This window comes from Strigops habroptila, chromosome 5 (assembly GCF_004027225.2).
Source record: "Strigops habroptila isolate Jane chromosome 5, bStrHab1.2.pri, whole genome shotgun sequence".
Lineage (NCBI taxonomy): Eukaryota > Metazoa > Chordata > Aves > Psittaciformes > Psittacidae > Strigops > Strigops habroptila.
The window spans coordinates 47,863,038-47,881,654 of record NC_044281.2 but is presented as its reverse complement, the minus strand read 5'-3'; the positions used below and the strand labels follow the sequence as shown (position 1 = coordinate 47,881,654).

The following is an 18,617-nucleotide window of genomic DNA, read 5'->3' as shown; positions in this document are numbered from 1 at the left end:
GTCAGCCACGCAATATATTTAAAGGGCATTCTAAAGCTCTGGGAAATGGCTGATGGATTGCAAAAGAATTTTTGTGTGGAGGATAAATGAAAACCCAGTGACTGATCAAGGTTATACTAACCAACAGCACCATTTTGGAATGTGCTGTAATTGTTCTGTGATGAGGAAAGATATATTCCCAGATTCAGCTTGCTTTCTTGCAGTCATCCCCCATATTGTGGGAACCCAGCTGGAGCTTTCCCCCAAAACGGCAGCGAGCCCCAGAGCTGGGAAGTGGGGCTGCCCACTGGCTTTCATATGGCTTTGCTAAAAGGCAGATAGAGGAGGTGCTGGGGAGGTTTTCAAGTACAACATTTGAAAATATGCACATGTAGGTATATCTAAGTGTGTATGTGTATATAAATCATAGAATCACAGAATGGTTTGGTTGGAAGGGATCTTAAAGATCATCTAGTTTCATCCCCACACCATGAATTTTTTTTATATATATATTCCAACTTACGTATGCAAATACTCGTATTTTTGACATTTGTATGGCATACAGCAAAATTTTGAAGTCCCTGGCAGATTTTCAGATTTCTACTTTTTGTTTCTTACCATCAATATTGGAACAAATTTCCAGAGTGTTCGAATTTCTCTTCAAAGGAAAATTATGAAAGATTTCATTTGGAAAAATCAGTCCAAAATATCTAGGCTATTAAGCCATAACTCTAAATTAGTTGCAGACAAGGGATGTGTTCGCTTTCTTCTCTTTGTGTTTTAGAGGCAGTAGGAAACCTTTTAACCACCAACCACTTCCATGCCCAGTGGCTGCATTTCACTGATGTATCAAAGCTCAAGTGAAAACTTCTGAAGCTTTCAACCTGTCAGTGCCATCCACTTCCCCATATTATGATTTACCATATGTTGAAAGAGAGTTTGGGCAGAAAAAGAAGGCAGATGTTGGGAAAGGGACATTCTTTCCAAGCTCTTAATGGATGTGTTCAAAATAACAGCAGAAAGCTCTGATCTGACAAGATTTACAAATTTGTTTTGGTGGATGCAAGTTCCAGGTAAACAATAACCTATTAATAGATAAGGCATTTGTAGCTAAGGAACATCTGTCAGTTTATGACAGATGAAAGCTGCTGCTTTATTTTGCCAGTACTTGCTAAGATTTTAATGCAATTATTCTGCATGCTGTTGACAAAAATTTTAATCCTAAAAGTATTCAGGGGCAGAAATTTGTTGTGCATGTGAAAGTGATTGCTCCATAAAAATGCTTGAACCATGTGTGCTGCTTTGGTATAAAACGTAATAATTTCATAAAAAACTTTGATAGCTAATAAATAAAGCTATTTTCAGATAATTCAGAAGCAGAAGAACCTTCTACTTAACTGAAATGATAAGAAAGAACATTGTATAAGTACCACATACTCATAATGGCTAGGTCTTCAACAAGTCATAATGAGATCATAAGACAAAATTGATAGAGGTAAATGAACCATTTTGTAAATGAATGTAATTATAGAAAATTTGACCCAGGAAGAGGCTGAGCACCCGCTGAAAAGAATAAGCCATTTTTCACACGTATTATTTGTACTAATAACAGACAGAATTAAGAAGGAAAATCCAGCCAAGCAGGAACATGGTTTTCTAGGAATCTGCTGCTTAATGCTTCCCCTTAGATATAAGACTGTTTTGAAAATAAGACATCTTCTTGTAACCCAGGAAACTCAGTAGACAATTAAAGACTCTTTCACGTGTGTCTTTCAAAGTAAGCACTCTTCTTTCTTCTTTAGGCTGTTCAACTCTACGGATCTGCTATGTTTGGAAGCAAAACGTAGCCTGCAGCGCATCCTCCTGCAGTGCCTAAGTGTGGTCCAAGCACCAATGATAGAGGCAGCTATGTGGCGAGAGATCCCTTTCCTCTTTCCCTTAGTCCCATGAATGCTTTATACAACACCCTTGATGTTTTGTACTTAAGGCATATGTAACTGAGTCTCTTACTAGAGATTGCTCTAATCAGGCAGGATTGGGAAGTTTATTTCTTAATTCTTAGGGAATTCTGGGGTTTGGGGTTTTTTTTGTTTGTTTGTTTTTTTCCTGCACAAAAGTGATAGCATGGGACCCGGAGAGAAAATGTAGTTGAAAAAAATCCTCCTACAATCTCAAGATGTCTGTATGATACATCCCAGTTTTATTTGCTTGGGAACAAGATCACTCATTATCCTGATCTTCTATGAAGCAATATACTATTGGCAAACCAAGGGCCAATGTTCAGTCCCAGAGAAAACTTTTATTTATGCTAATATCTCTTGTCTTGGGTTGCATTTCTATTTCTAACTTGTGGTTTATAAAGGAGGAATTTATTATATGAAACCTTTCTTCTAGTCTGTGTTTCCTCTGAATGGTTTGCAGAACAATGCACTACATACAGCTCACACAGGAGGATGCAGAAAAAGGCAGACATGCATTTTGCGCAGGGCCGGAAGTATCAAGAGGGGCTGACAACGCAGGTGACAAGGGGTCCCTGCAAGAATAGTGAACAAAGTCTGAGGAACTTCTGAGCAGTTTAATGTGGAGTTTGTTTGGAGCACTGTCACAAATGTGCTGAAAAGTGCTTTCTTCAGTGCTCCATAAGTAGAGAGAATGAAGGAACTGAGTGTTTATTCTCAGGGACAACACCACATGCATGTTCAACTGACCTGGAGGAGCCAGAAAGTTACCAGCAGAAGAGTCCTTTAAAATGTTTTGGTCTCCAGGACACACTGTTATCTCTCATCAGCATGAAATTTGCGCACAAATACTATGGTAGGCACAAGAGGGACAACGCATGATCACATGGATAAAAATCAATGGACAGCTGGACAGGACAGGTGAAGCCTGTAGTTCCCCTGCTTTGCAAAATATGGCGTAATCTATTGAATGTGCAGGTTAGAAAAAGCAACAAAGCCAAATCGTGTCAGTTACCCTATTAAATTTTACCAGGTCTTATCCTCGCTAATTCTGGCTCAGCTTCAGAGCCAGGAAGGCTGAAACTCTCAATATAGAAATCACCTACTATTGCTGTGTCAGAAGAGAATTAAAAACCTCATAAATTTCCTCAAGTTATCTCTAAGTTAATGATGATGCCTGTAAGAACTTCTGAGCAATCAATAAAAGAAAATTATAATTGTTGTTATTGATTGGTCTATTTTGCTTTCATCCCTCAAAACGAAAAAGTGAAAAATGACAAGGTTCTTTTTTACCTCCTAATCTCAGTTGAACATACACTTGCAAATGTAGCTTTCCTAAATAGCAGTACCAAAAGCAAACTCACATGTTTTGCTTTTAGAACTCACTGGGCTCTATTCAGATGGAAATTTGATTTCCATGGTTTACCCCTTTGAGAGACGGAGCCGTTTCCAAGCCTCAACTGCGATGCAGGCTAATTGCAGTTTGCGAGCCACACATTTTTCCAGACTGCCCCCATGGCAAATGCTGAATTTTGGCCACATTTCCCCCCAACTTCTTCAATTTAATTCTGTATATGGGTGATAGAGTGCTGGGGAAAGTGTTGCCGCTAACTTATTGTCAGTGCATCCAGGATGCAGCAGAGACTGGTAGAAAGATAAGGGGAATCCGACTGAAGGCAGCTTAGCGCTGCCAAATGCCAAATTCATGCATGTGTCCTGGGTGTGATTTAGTTCCTAATTTATGCAGGGTGACGAGGCAATTTCTCCTGTGGTTGTTTTGCTATTATTCATCACTATTATTCGTTTCATTCATTGCCACAATAGTGGTTTCAGCAATCACACACTCGTCACGTGTTTATAATGGGTTTTTCTGTCAGGGTTTTGACATTTAGAAAGAATGGTTTGGTTTGTTCTTGCCTTTGAATTAAGGTTTTATTCATTACTGTTCTGCAGCAATGTACGTGGACACACTCCTCTTCCTGACTAATGCACAAACCTGGAAGGATCTCACTACCTTCCTACCCAAATTCAGGTCATCTTTGACCTTGTCCTTCATCCTCTCATACGCTGCCCACTCTTTGAAACCTGGAGAGAGTTGATGGAAAACAGAACTGAGCACATAGCAGCTCCCGCTAGAGATGCAAAAAACCCTTCTCATGCATTATAGCACTTTGGATGGATTTAAAAATATTAAAATAAAAGGTCATGAGCTAGAAATAGTTGGCAGCCTGCCTGGCCAGCTTGATAAGAGAAAGCTGTGCACTCCCAACCATGGAAGTGCGACATAAAGTCTAATAGATTTCTACAAACCGAGTTTATCAGCAATCCTCACTGTTTGTTTTTTTGACATTCAAAAGATACGGTTTCTGTACATATAGTCATAATTATCTTCAAAATTAGTATGCACTAGTGCTTTCCTCCTATAGAAACAGGATGGTCACAGGTTCAACCAGCAGGTTCCCTCAGCCATGGCAGTATTTCAGGGGAATCTTGTACATCTAGTTGTAAAAACACCAGCCACTGTGTGTCTAGCACTTGAATGAGATCTGTTGATGCCTATTCATGCCATGAAAGAGCAAAGCTTTCAGTTCCTATACATTAAACCCTCCAGATAATTGCATTTACTATTTTTATTTAGAGGAATTTAGTCCCCATTCGTGGTTCTAACATGTACTAATTTTTCTGTTTGTTTAGGGTCATGTCTGCTTTGGTTGCTCCAAAGATCTCTGCTTGTTTACGTCTAGTAGAAGCTTTCATAAAAATAGCAAGGTTTCAGGAATCAATAAGGACTTCAGCTATAAGCTGCTTTTTGATGTAAAAGAAAATCCAGTTCAGCTGGTATCAGATGAGTGTTCATTACCTTTACAGCTGCTACCTGCGCAATCTTTTGGGATGTAATTATGATAATACGAAAAAACATCTCCATAATTATATGTGCATGAAGCAAAATGCCTTTGTCTGGCCATCCAGCTAGAGCTGCAGATACAGATACGCACGCTTACAGAGGACACAGGGGATTAAGGAGGCATAGAAATAAACATGAGACAATTGTTGCCACATATGGTGCATATTATAGGCAGATGTGTTTTGATCGGGATCAGCTATGCAGAAGGTAAACCAACTGATTTTTTCTCATTTACACTGAACTAACTTTGATCACAGTGTAGTGTCATGTGTTTTAAAATTTATGCTCATTTAAAAATGACTCCAAATGTGCTGGAGAGATTTGTGTCCTTATAAAGCCGCCTGAGCCAGGAAGTGAGCTCCACTCCTCAATAGCTGGCCAGGCTATGTGGAGAGTTTCTCATGCAGGGATGGGTTGGGATGGGATGGGGTTTTCCTCCACCAAAGTCAGTGTGGTGCCGGTAGTTTTTACAGGGCGTGTAGCAGTGGCAGTTTCTAATTCTTTAGGAAATAAATGAAAGAAAACAAGATTACTGGATAGATTATTCTCAGTGGGAACTATTCTCTTTCCTTCCTAGACACTGATGACGCAGTATAGGTAATTCTCACCAGACAAGATGAATCCTAGTAATTTTTTATTTCCATGGAGCCATTTTCATGCTGAGCTTTCAATTCTACTCCTCCACCTCCTTCTTGCCTGATAACAGTGGGAGTAGACTTTTAGCTTATAAAATAGAGTTATACCTTTTATTGGAAAAGATGGTTTAAAAACAGCATTACTGAAGGAGGAAGTAACCAGAGCTGAATTCTTTTTCTAGGGAATAATTCAGCATAAAATGTTATCCGTAAATAAAATAAGGCAACTATAGGAAAGCATGCACTATTTCATGTTTTCTTCTATCTTTCTGTTATCAAAATCAGACACAGTTTTGCATTCTTACTTGATAATTCGCTAATAACTGTAATTTTCATCTTAAGATAGGCTAGAAACCACTGTTCACAAAAGCCCTACAACATAACAATTGATCAATTCTTCATTGCACTTGATTTATTCAGTTTGCCACAGTAATTTCATTTGCAATTTGAGCTAAAAAAAAAACAAACAGCAAAAATCTACTCAAGCAATTTCAGATTGGAAAGCCATAACACAAATTAGTACACAAAGAAACAGCAGGCAATCAATGTATCATTTGCTACTTTATTCTTTAGCAATTTGCAGTCTTAGCCGAGTTGCTTTTGAAACTTGTAAAGTTTGATTATGTGAAGCCTGGTGAAGGACAGGCTTTGGTCAGTCCTGTGTTGTGTTTTATGAGTTGTTTAAAGAACAGAAAGTTTGTACTGGTAGATCTGTCTGGCATTTGCTAATATCGTGCACAAGCACATATAGCTAAACCTTAGCATGGAACCCTGACAGCTCTATTTCTGTTGTTTTCTAACCCAGTTCGGTGAAGGCTTAGTTCTCACTAAAGCAGGTATATGCCATTTCAAAAGACACACTGTGGACCTACATCTCCAAAACAGTGCATGAGTCAGCTGTGGTCCCATGTGCAAGACTGACTATCGCATCTCCCACAGTATCCACTGCATGGGTGAATATTACAGAAATCTAATGATGTTTTTAACCACATGGTTTGAATAACACACCTGTCAGCCCATTAATAAAAACACGTTTCCTTGCGGTAGACTGAGAAGTGGTGGTGCCACATGCTGCTGTGCAGACCTTACAACTGTTCACATTTATTCATAGGTGCCCTCATGAAGGCTTTCTATTTTTTATCCTCTATCATGTTCATCTTTCTGCATTTGGAAATGAGTATCCCATTAACTTTTTTTAGCCTTTATGTTGAACTGAGTTGTATAAATATTGTTTGCAAGCAGTGGGTAAGCTCAGAGAGGCACTGGATGTGCTTAGAGCACAGTCTGCAGAATAGACCAGGCAGATGAGCAATGTAAGGCAAACAAACATGAGAGGGCAAGTGACTTGGGGACATCTTCTGCTGAGTGTGGGCTGCACTGGCAGATTTGGAGCTGGCTGGTTTTCCCTGACTTGAAACAAGGTCTGCCATGTGCTAGGGCAATGGCCTGAGCACTTGGATATTCCGTGGCAGATCCCTCTCCCACTGAAACTGCTCCCTTTGTTATAGTTTTGTTAACTATACATTGTTAACTATAAACAAGGATATGCCAACTTTTCCAGCTTCCAAAGCTGTTTGCCTTCCTTTTAATTTTCTTTGCACCAATGCATATTCAATTGTGTTTATAAATACATAATTTCATCAAGAAAACCTACAGGTCTGATACCAAAATGTTCTGCTGCCTCATGATATCCCTGCAGAGCAGAAACCGGGGAGCAGGATATTAAAACCAGTTCTTTGCCACAACCTCTGCTTATTGACTGTAATGAGATAGAAAACATCTCCTTTTTTTTTTCTAGGCAAGTTTCTGACAGAAGCACTTATCTGTGGGAGAGGGTTTCGCAGATGAGACTTCTGAAGTGGATAAGATGGATGCAAAGTCCCTAAACGGCAAGGTTTACCTGCTGTCACTTGTTCCCGTCAGTGGGAATTTAGACATATCCCTGCCCAGCCTCTCAGTTGTGGCGGCTTGTGCCCTCCTTCCTTTCTGATCCGTATGTTGTACATCAAAGAAGATTGCTCATCATGGACTATCAAACTGAACTGCTTTGGATAAGTGCACTCACTTGTTTTAGAGGTGGACCAGGTATGAGTAAATGTCCTTACTGGACTCTCACTCTTGCCCCCTGTTATGTAAGCAACCTTTACGCTTAAAATCTCATTTGTGAATAGAGTTCAGAGACAAAGAGTAGTCAAAAATAGTATCATATTTTTGTATGTATATGTCCTGGGTTCAGCTATAGCAGTCATTTTTCTCCTTCTTAGTAGCTGGTGCAGTGCTGTGTTTTTTAACTTTCAGCCTGGGAACAACGCTGATAACACTGATGTTTCTAGTTGTTGCTAAGTAATGTTTATTCCAACCAAGGACTTTCTCAGTCTCATGCTTTGCCAGGGAGGAGGGGAAGCCGGGAGGAAGCAGAGACAGGACACCTGACCTAAACTAGCCAAAGGGGTATTCCATACCACAGCACGTCATGCCCAGTATATAAACCGGGGGGAGTTACCCGGAAGGCCCAGATCACTGCTCGGGTCGGGCTGGGTATCGGTCGGCGGGTGGTGAGCAATTGTATCCTCTCCCCTTGTTATTTCACTAATCATTATTATCATTGGTGGTAGCAGTAGTGGTTTGTATTATACCTTAGTTGCGGGACTGCTCTTATCTCAACCCGTGGGAGTTACATTCTTCCGATTCTCCTCCCCATCCCTCCGGGAGCGGGGGGAGGAAGGGGGGGAGTGAGCGAGCGGCTGTGTGGTTCTGAGTTACCGGCTGGGCTCAAACCACGACAGTTCTTTTTGGCGCCCAACGTGGGGCTCGAAAGGTTGAGATAACGACAGATCTGACTGGAGTGTGTTTAATCATATTTGTGATAAGCATTCATTGTTGCTACTCGTCACAATGGTGATTATTTGGCTCTCAGACTTGTTGTGCTTGATCTCAGAGTTTCAGCATGTTGTACCTTACTTACAGCCACTATTTGCTGTTTTAGTGTTTATCGGCTGGGGGGCCTGGGCTAAGGTTCTTGTTTCACTGTACTTCATGGTAATGACTTGTAATACAATAGGCTCATTGATCATGAAACTGGTCTGGTTTGTGCTTCCAGCGTGGCCATCACTTCTATACATTGGGAGGTATATAATGAAATATTTTAGCAATTGCATATCTTTTTTTTTTCTCCTCGGGGGGTAAACTTACGAAGGAAGCATTCTCTTTCACCCCCCGTTCCCCCACCAGCCTATTTGCAACAGCAATTGAGAGTTCTGAAGGTTTTAGATGGCCTTTGAGTACCCTTGAAACCTGCCTGCTGATTGTGCTGGGGATCAGCATGTTGGCACACATACGGAGTGTGTTTTACCCACGGCCATCCCGTCCTAGGAACATCCTATTTCGTTTAATCTCAAAAATTCAGCAGTATCAGGTTTGAATCTGGTCTAGGGTTAGACGACGATATAGGAGGACCACCAGGAGATTTTCCCTGAGGCTGGACAGTTATGAGTGGCAGGGTGTGTGGGATAGTATGGGCAAGTACCTAGGCCAGTGGGCCCCTCCAGTGCTTTGGAACTTCACCACTGAACAAGTGCAACATCCGGAAAAGCTAATAAAACACTTAAACGAGGTGTGCTGTTGTCCTGGTTATACCAGAGAGGGACAAATCTTGGCAACGTGCTGGGGCTTGGCCTATGCCTACAGAGCCCTGCTCAACACTATCCAGCACCTTCAAAGGGAAAAAAATGTCTCTGGATCTGATGGCAAAGCAACAGACAACGCAGCTATGCCAACTACAAGCACAGCAGCTACTCAGACCCTGACCACAACAGACAACACAGCTACTCCAAGTACAGCAGCTACATCAACCCCAGTGACAAGCACAACAGCTACTCAAACCCTGAACACAACAGACAACGCAACTACTCCAACTTCAAATACAGCAGTTACACCAACCCCAGTGACAAGCACAACAGCTACTCAAACCCCGACAGCAACAGACAATGTGGCTACTCCAAGCACCGCAGCCACACCAACCCCAGTGACATGCACAGTAGCTACTCAAACCCCGACAGCAACAGATAATGCAGCTGTTGGTGTTACTCAACTCCCAAGCACAACAGCTGCACCAACCCCAGCAATAGACATTGCAACCACTCCAATCCTAGTGGCAGGCACTGCAGCCACTCCAACCACAGTGGCAAACACTGCAGCTAAACCAAATGTCCAGTTTGTGACAATGTCTGTTGCCCCTGTAAGCAAAAGCAGACGAGAGGCACAAAGAGCAAGCCGCGAAGCAAAGAAAGATGAAGACCATTACTACATGCAACAGCATCTGAACAAGAGTTACTACTACGTGGGTCAGAGGAAGAGGAAGAAGAAGAAGAGGTCACTTCTCGACCCCGGACCTCAACCGAACTGCGGAATATGCGAAAAGATTTCACCCGTCTTCCAGGGGAGCACATTGCCACCTGGTTGCTCCGATGCTGGGACAATGGGGCCGATGGTCACGAACTAGAAGGTAGGGAAGCCAAGCAGCTGGGATCACTTGCTAAGGAAGGAGGAATTGACAAAGCGATTGCAAGAGAGAAGCGAGCCCTCAGTCTTTGGAGGCGGCTGCTGGCAGCTGTGAAGGAAAGGTTTCCCTACAAAGATGATATTACGAATCGCTCAGCCAACTGGACCACGATAGAGAAAGGCATCCAGTCCCTGAGGGAATCAGCCATTATAGAGATAATCTATCGTAGGCCGGATGCCAGGAACACGTCCGTAGATCCAGATGAAGTCGAATGTACACGACCCATGTGGCGGAAACTTACACGGAGTGTGCCATCATCATATGCCCACACATTGGCATCAATGACCTGGAATGACGGAATATCACCAACAGTGGATTGCCTGATTCGTCAACTCCGAGAGTTCGAAGACAATCTCACCCCTTCCATCATTTCAGCTGTGGAAAAACTGTCCCAGGAGTTCAAACAATTGAGAGACGATTTATCCGATCTATCCAGCTCGCCACGCGTACCAACCCATGTCTCAGCTATTAACAGAAGGCGCCCTACTGCTCGAGAAAGAAAATATAGGAGGTACACGCCACGGGCCACCCTATGGTTTTACCTGCGGGATCACGGAGAAGACATGAGAAAGTGGGATGGAAAACCTACTTCAGCTCTGGAGCAACAGGTGCGTGAACTGAAGAGGAGAACAATGGTCAAGGATGATCCTCCCAGGAAAGCTGCTGCTCCAGTCTCTGGCGAGCAGTTTCCCAGATGGAGTGAAAGAGCTGATTTTACTCCAGCTCCTGTGATAAGGAATACTAATCCCTTTCTACAAGACAGAAGTGGAGAATTTTGTGATCACTATTAGAGGGGCCCTGCCTCCAGCCAGGTGGAGGAGAGGGGTAATCGGGTTTACTGGACTGTGTGGATCAGATGGCCTGGCACATCAGTCCCACAGAAGTATAAGGCTCTAGTAGATACCGGTGCACAGTGTACTCTGATGCCATCAAGGTATCAAGGGGTGAAACCCATTTCTATTTCTGGAGTGACAGGAGGATCCCAAGCGTTAACTATGCTGGAAGCTGAAATCAGCCTGACTGGGAGGAAGTGGCAAAAGCACCCCATTGTAACTGGTCCAGGGGCTCCATGCATCCTTGGCATAGACTATCTCAGGAGAGGGTACTTCAAAGACCCAAAAGGGTATAGATGGGCTTTTGGTATCGCTGCCTTGGAGACAGAGGAAATTAAGCAGCTGTCCACCTTACCCGGTCTCTCGGAGGATCCTTCTGTTGTGGGGTTGCTGAAGGTCGAAGAACAACAAGTGCCAATTGCGACCACAACAGTGCACCGGCGGCAATATCGCACCAACCGAGACTCCTTGATTCCCATCCATAAGCTGATCCGTAGACTGGAGAGCCAAGAAGTGATCAGCAGGACCCGCTCACCCTTTAATAGCCCCATATGGCCAGTGCAAAAGTCTAATGGAGAGTGGAGATTAACAGTAGACTATCGTGGCCTGAACGAAGTCACACCACCATTGAGTGCTGCCGTACTGGACATGTTAGAACTTCAATATGAACTGGAGTCAAAGGCAGCCAAGTGGTATGCCACAATTGACATTGCCAATGCATTTTTCTCAATCCCTTTGGCAGCAGAATGCAGGCCACAGTTTGCTTTCACTTGGAGGGGCGTCCAGTACACTTGGAACCGACTGCCCCAGGGATGGAAACACAGCCCTACCATCTGCCATGGATTGATCCAGACTGCATTGGAACAGGGGCAAGCTCCAGAACACCTGCAATACATTGATGACATCATCGTGTGGGGTGATACAGCGGAAGAAGTTTTTGAGAAAGGGAGGAAGATAATCCAAATCCTGCTGAAGGCCGGTTTTGCCATAAAACGGAATAAGGTCAAGGGACCTGCACAGGAGATTCAATTTTTGGGAATAAAATGGCAAGATGGACGCCGCCAGATCCCCACAGACGTGATCAACAAGATAACAGCAATGTCTCCACCAACTAACAAGAAAGAAACACAAGCTTTCTTAGGTGTTGTGGGGTTCTGGAGAATGCACATCCCAAATTACAGTCTGATTGTAAGCCCTCTCTACCACGTGACCCGGAAGAAGAATGATTTCAAATGGGGCCCTGAGCAACAACAAGCCTTTGAACAAATTAAACGAGAAATAGTTCATGCAGTAGCCCTTGGACCAGTCCAGGCCGGGCCAGATGTGAAAAATGTGGTCTATACCGCAGCTGGGGAGAATGGTCCTACCTGGAGCCTCTGGCAGAAAGCTCCAGGGGAGACTCGAGGTCGACCCCTTGGCTTTTGGAGTCGGGGATATAAAGGATCCGAGGCCAGCTATACTCCCACTGAAAAAGAGATACTGGCAGCCTATGCAGGGGTTCGAGCTGCCTCAGAAGTGATCGGAACTGAAGCGCAGCTCCTCCTGGCACCCCGGTTGCCTGTGCTGGGCTGGATGTTCAAAGGCAGGGTCTCCTCTACACATCATGCAACTGATGCTACATGGAGTAAGTGGGCCGCACTAATTACACAACGAGCTCGAATAGGAAATCCCAGTCGTCCAGGAATTCTAGAAGTCATCATGGACTGGCCAGAGGGCAAAGATTTTGGGATGTCACCAGAAGAGGAGGTGACGCGTGCTGAAGAGGCCCCACCATATAATGAACTGTCAGAGAGTGAAAAGCAGTATGCCTTGTTTACTGATGGGTCCTGCCGTATTGTGGGAAAGCATCGGAGATGGAAGGCAGCTGTGTGGAGTCCCCTGCGACAAGTTGCAGAAACTGCTGAGGGAGAGGGTGAATCGAATCAGTTTGCAGAGGTGAAAGCCATCCAGCTGGCCTTGGACATTGCTGAACGAGAAAAATGGCCAGTACTTTACCTCTATACTGACTCATGGATGGTGGCAAATGCCCTGTGGGGGTGGTTGCAGCAATGGAAGCAGAGCAACTGGCAACGCAGAAGTAAACCCATCTGGGCTGCTGCATTGTGGCAAGATATCGCTGCTCGGGTGCAGAACCTGGTGGTGAAGGTACGCCACGTAGATGCTCATGTACCCAAGAGTCAGGCCACTGAGGAACACCAGAATAACCAGCAAGTGGATAAAGCTGCTAAGATTAAAGTGGCTCAGATGGACTTGGATTGGCAACATAAGGGTGAATTATTTTTAGCCCGGTGGGCCCATGACACCTCAGGCCATCAAGGCAGAGATGCAACATATAGATGGGCTCGTGATCGAGGGGTGGACTTAACGATGGACACTATTGCCCAGGTTATTCACGAATGTGAAACATGTGCTGCAATTAAGCAAGCCAAGCGGTTAAAGCCTCTCTGGTATGGAGGACGATGGCTGAAGTACAAGTATGGGGAGGCCTGGCAGATTGACTATATCACACTCCCACCAACCCGCCAAGGCAAGCGCTATGTGCTTACTATGGTGGAAGCAACCACTGGCTGGCTGGAAACATACGCTGTGTCCCATGCCACTGCCCGGAACACTATCCTGGGCCTTGAGAAACAAGTCTTGTGGCGACACGGCACCCCAGAGAGAATTGAGTCAGACAATGGGACTCATTTCCGGAACAACCTCATAGACACTTGGGCCAAAGAGCATGGCATTGAGTGGGTATATCACATCCCCTACCATGCACCAGCCTCTGGGAAAATCGAACGGTACAATGGGCTGTTAAAAACTACACTGAGAGCAATGGGTGGTGGGACTTTCAAACACTGGGATACACATTTACCAAAAGCCACCTGGTTGGTCAACAGTAGGGGATCTGCCAACAGGGCTGGCCCAGCCCAATCAGAACTTTTGCGTACTGTAGAGGGGGATAAAGTTCCTGTGGTGCACATAAAGAATTTGTTGGGGAAGACAGTCTGGGTTATTCCTGCTTCAGGTAAAGGCAAACCCACTCGTGGGGTTGCTTTTGCTCAGGGACCTGGATATACTTGGTGGGTAATGCGGGAAGATGGGGAAGTCCGACGTCTACCTCAAGGGGATTTGATTTTGGGGAAAACAGCCAATGAACTCAATTGTACGCTGCTGCCTGCTCTATAACACTTTTATAGCCCACCAGCTAGATATCTTCAGGTCGCCAGCAATTGACCCTGACTTCCCTCCGATCATCACCTCAACAAAGAATGAATTTTGAGAAAACCAGACAAGCTCAGCAGTGACCAGACGAGTTTGGCAGTATCATCAGCAGGCAGCAACCCAACACTATGTACCGTCCCTCCTGCCCTGAAAGACTATTACAAGAGATGGAGCCTGACATCATGGACTGGATGAGTTCAGCAATTTTACAGGGATTGGTCCATGGACTAGGGAATGATATCTTTCTCTGTGTGTGGGTGTGGGTGTATATATATGTGTATATATGGGACAGGGGTGATGGTGTGCTGAGAGATGTGGGATCTGAGCATGACGTGAATGGTATGGAATAAGGGGTGGATACTGTCCTGGGTTCAGCTATAGCAGTCATTTTTCTCCTTCTTAGTAGCTGGTGCAGTGCTGTGTTTTTTAACTTTCAGCCTGGGAACAACACTAATAACACTGATGTTTTTAGTTGTTGCTAAGTAATGTTTATTCCAACCAAGGACTTTCTCAGTCTCATGCTTTGCCGGGGAGGAGGGGAAGCCGGGAGGAAGCAGAGACAGGACACCTGACCCAAACTAGCCAAAGGGGTATTCCATACCACAGCACGTCATGCCCAGTATATAAACCGGGGGGAGTTACCCGGAAGGCCCAGATCACTGCTCGGGTCGGGCTGGGTATCGGTCGGCGGGTGGTGAGCAATTGTATCCTCTCCCCTTGTTATTTCACTAATCGTTATTATCATTGGTGGTAGCAGTAGTGGTTCTGTGTTATACCTCAGTTGCGGGACTGCTCTTATCTCAACCCGTGGGAGTTACATTCTTCCGATTCTCCTCCCCATCCCTCCGGGAGCGGGGGGAGGAAGGGGGGGAGTGAGCGAGCGGTTGTGTGGTTCTGAGTTACCGGCTGGGCTCAAACCACGACAGTATAGTAGTATCAAATTATCATAGTCTCAAAGAATTTTCCTACCTGCATGATTCTGTTTCTTTTGAAAAATCAATGTTGAATTGCTTTTTTGGGTTTTAGGTTAGTGTTTGGGTTGTTTTTTTGGAGTCTTTTGCACTGGCTAGACTAATTCTGCAGTTGATCATGTTTGGCATGTTTCGTTCTCAGCGGTCCAAAAATCAACTTTTCATCACAGCAGTATGCAGCATAAGGCTTATTGTCTCTCATTCAAAGAACACTGTGGATAGGTCTGTATTTCTGTTTGACAGACACCAGAAGACTCAATGCTCAAGCCTGCAAAGGTGAATCACACTGGGATCACAAGACTGAGATGAACTATTTTCCCTTTTCACGTCAGCCCCCACCCTTACCCTACCTCCAACTTAACTTACCCTTTGGTCAGGAACTGCAACTCTTTATTTTACCCCCCACATTACTTTCAAACATGGTGTGAAAGAAAACTCAGGGTCCAAATTTACTGTGAAGGTCTTTGCTAGCTATTTTTTAGCCTCTCATTCCTTTTCTGTGTCATGCCACTGCAAAATTGAAGGCCTTGTCCTTAGACAAGTTTCTCTTCATCCTTTCTATTATTTGCTGAAATAAATGTCTAGTGTAAAGGAAAGCACTAAAATCTAGGTGATTTCCTTATAGAACATGTAGATTCAGCAGCATGGCTCAATATTAATAACAACCGAATGGCTAAATCCCTGCAAACTGGATAAAAGTTTTCTCCTAGGGATCCAGCAAACACACTTAAAGCACTGAATTATCTTAATTCTAAAATAACCTTCCAGCAGTACCATGGGGCCAGGCTACACTTTGGGTTATTATTTTGCTGTATCTGGAATTTTGAGGCTATTCCAGAGACAAACAGGCACAATGAAAAGGAGAGTTGGCCGAACATGTGAAGACTTGAGGTATAAAAGGATTAGCAGATGCTAATGTTCTACATTTTTCTGCTGCAATAATATAAGCACAGACAGCACCCAGAGCTAACCAGAAAGGAAAAGACTGCATGTAGGAGGAACAGCAAGACATGGCTATAGTACTGTGATGTAGTAAATTTTGAAATAGGCAACTGTTGAACAGATGTTACTGGCACATGAAAAATTTAGTGAGATGATTTGCAGTTCACCAGTCCAGTGAGGAAAACCAACTTATTTCAATCTAAAATTAAACCTTTCAGTATATCCAGAGAAACAGAATCTCTAAAATCACAAAGAAGACCAATAGTAATCAAAAGTCAGTCTAACTTCCTCTTCAACCCGAAATTAAATAACTTGGAAACAGGAGGCATTGAGTCATTTCATTTGCAAAGACATCAAAAGAAAGTATTTCACTTTTTGAACAATAGGCTGCTTTTTCTCTAGGCCAAGTTTGTCATGTTCAAAATGAAACTACAGTAGATCTTGCTGAGTAGAGAAAGATGTCGCCAATGCCATTTTAACCCAAGCTCTGCTCACTTGAAATATGTTCCTGAGGGTGCTCAGTTCATTAGGTTTGTTCCAAGAAGCACAATCTCTGTGCTTTTGTTTTCTCTATCTCAACTGCCTTCATTCACATGAACTGCCCTGTATGATGAGCCTGTATTTTTTATTCTTTTTATTCTAACTGTGGGTCTAGTTAGAATAGGTCTAAAACACAGGTCTCTTGCAAAAAAAGTATCCCCATCACATTACAAGCTGGAAGTTACACAGCTGCTATTGCTCTGATGTCAGGAAAACAATGCATGTACACAGCATAAATATATAGAAGAATGAAATATGTCTTGGCATGGCACTTATCCCAACCCTGATTACCCAGCGTAGAGCACAGAGGCGTTTTGGCATAAACAGTGCTAAAAAGAGGGTCAGCCTACTGCTTTTCATGATAATCCTTTTTATCTCTAAACTATTGCTATAGCATCTGCATGGGAACATGAGGCGGGGAGACTGTTTCAGTCTCCTGGCAGTTCTTCTACAATACAGTTATTTTCCTGTCCTCTACCTGAAGCAAGGACGTCTAATTCTGTTTTATCTCCCATATTCCACATGATCAGCCACATAAATAAATGACTCCCCTAACTGTGCATCCAAAACACTCTGGATCCATGTCTCTATGTCATGAAACATGTCTATCTTAACGTCTCTATTACATGTAATATTTCTACATATTTCTTCAACAGCAAGACACAGTCTTCATCTTCATCTGCCCTTAGAGACAGCTGCCTGTCCTATATTTTTGCATCTTTTTAGACTGTAATTCTTCTTAGTCACCATGCAAATATGTTCATGTTGCCAGCAAGTCTGATCTGCCATTAGGGCCTCAATCACTGACATGGATAACACAATGCAGGTCTGACTTGAAGTGGCCATCTGAACCAGCTAATTTCTGTATTTCTCTCAAACTCATTTCTCGATATTTGTAACTTATTCATTACGACTCCTTGACTACAAAGAGCACATCAAAGCCGAATATTTCTCTTTAATCAGGGGACCAAAACCATCACTCTGATCATAGGATTACAGCTTTCATATTTTCTACTCAGACCTATTCTTGGAATGTGTCCAATCATTTAAAATCCTCTTCTAAGGAAGGAAAAATGACCTTTCTCTTTCAAGGCAAACCTTTTCTTAGGGTAGTCCATGGAGTGCATGGGTATATGCCAAGAATGACATAGATTTTTGTACGGATTGAATCTTATTTGCAATAATAATTTGCAGTATTTTTGCATTGCCAAAATACTTTCAAAGATTTCTTACAGCAGCAGGTTATTTTGGCTGTGATTTCATGAGAAATGGCAGTCTAGCTCTTTGCAAAAGGCTCTGCAAATAGTCATTAGGCTAAGCCTCCTTTTCCAGGACAGCAGGATGTAAAGAACTCAGAGGTCATCATACATATGTGTGCATATGATATATGTGGAAGACTCTGCTTTTCAGTCTTTTTATAAGATACGTGTATATATATGTAAAATAGCTAAAATAAGAGTTTATTTTTTTCTACCAGATCAAGTAGGAGTTGGAGCTGTTAACAAACAAGATTAAGATTAAAGATAATAAACAAACCAATTAATTGTTTCTTCTGGCCAAAGTAAAATTAACACTACAGCTGAGTTAGCCCCTTTTACACTGATAGGGGGAAAAAAATCCTGTCTATGAGAAAAAACCTTGCTAGAAGGAGAAAGGGAGACATACAGTTGGGAAAACAGACTGCGTGTCCCTGTTGCTGTGAGGTCTAGCCTGAGCTGAAAGCAAAGAACTACTGGACATTTGGGCAATGCAATCAAAGGTCAAAGCAAATAGGTCAGGAAAGGACTGGGAGGGTCATGTAATCCACCTGCGTTCAACAACATAGACCATGGATTATACACAATCCCATTTTACACATACGGGATAACATTTGTGAACCTTAGAGACATTACCATTGCTTGGTCTGTGCACTTAGCGGAGCGTGATGCTTTGATGCAGAACTTATATTTCTGAGTAGCTCCCATAAATTCCCTAAAACTTTTGCAAACTCTTTTGCTTGGAGCCTCAGATGCTGCTCCAGGGGAATATCTGCAGGGTCCTTCTGAGATGAGGCCTCTGAGCAGTCCTCTGATTCTCAATAACA

The 18,617-nt window shown here is 43.3% G+C and overlaps 1 pseudogene; it reads right to left on the bottom strand.

Moving 5' to 3' along the window:
- The window catches only part of LOC115608270, a 194,036-nt pseudogene that overhangs the window by 151,244 nt on the left and 24,175 nt on the right, over positions 1-18,617 (bottom strand).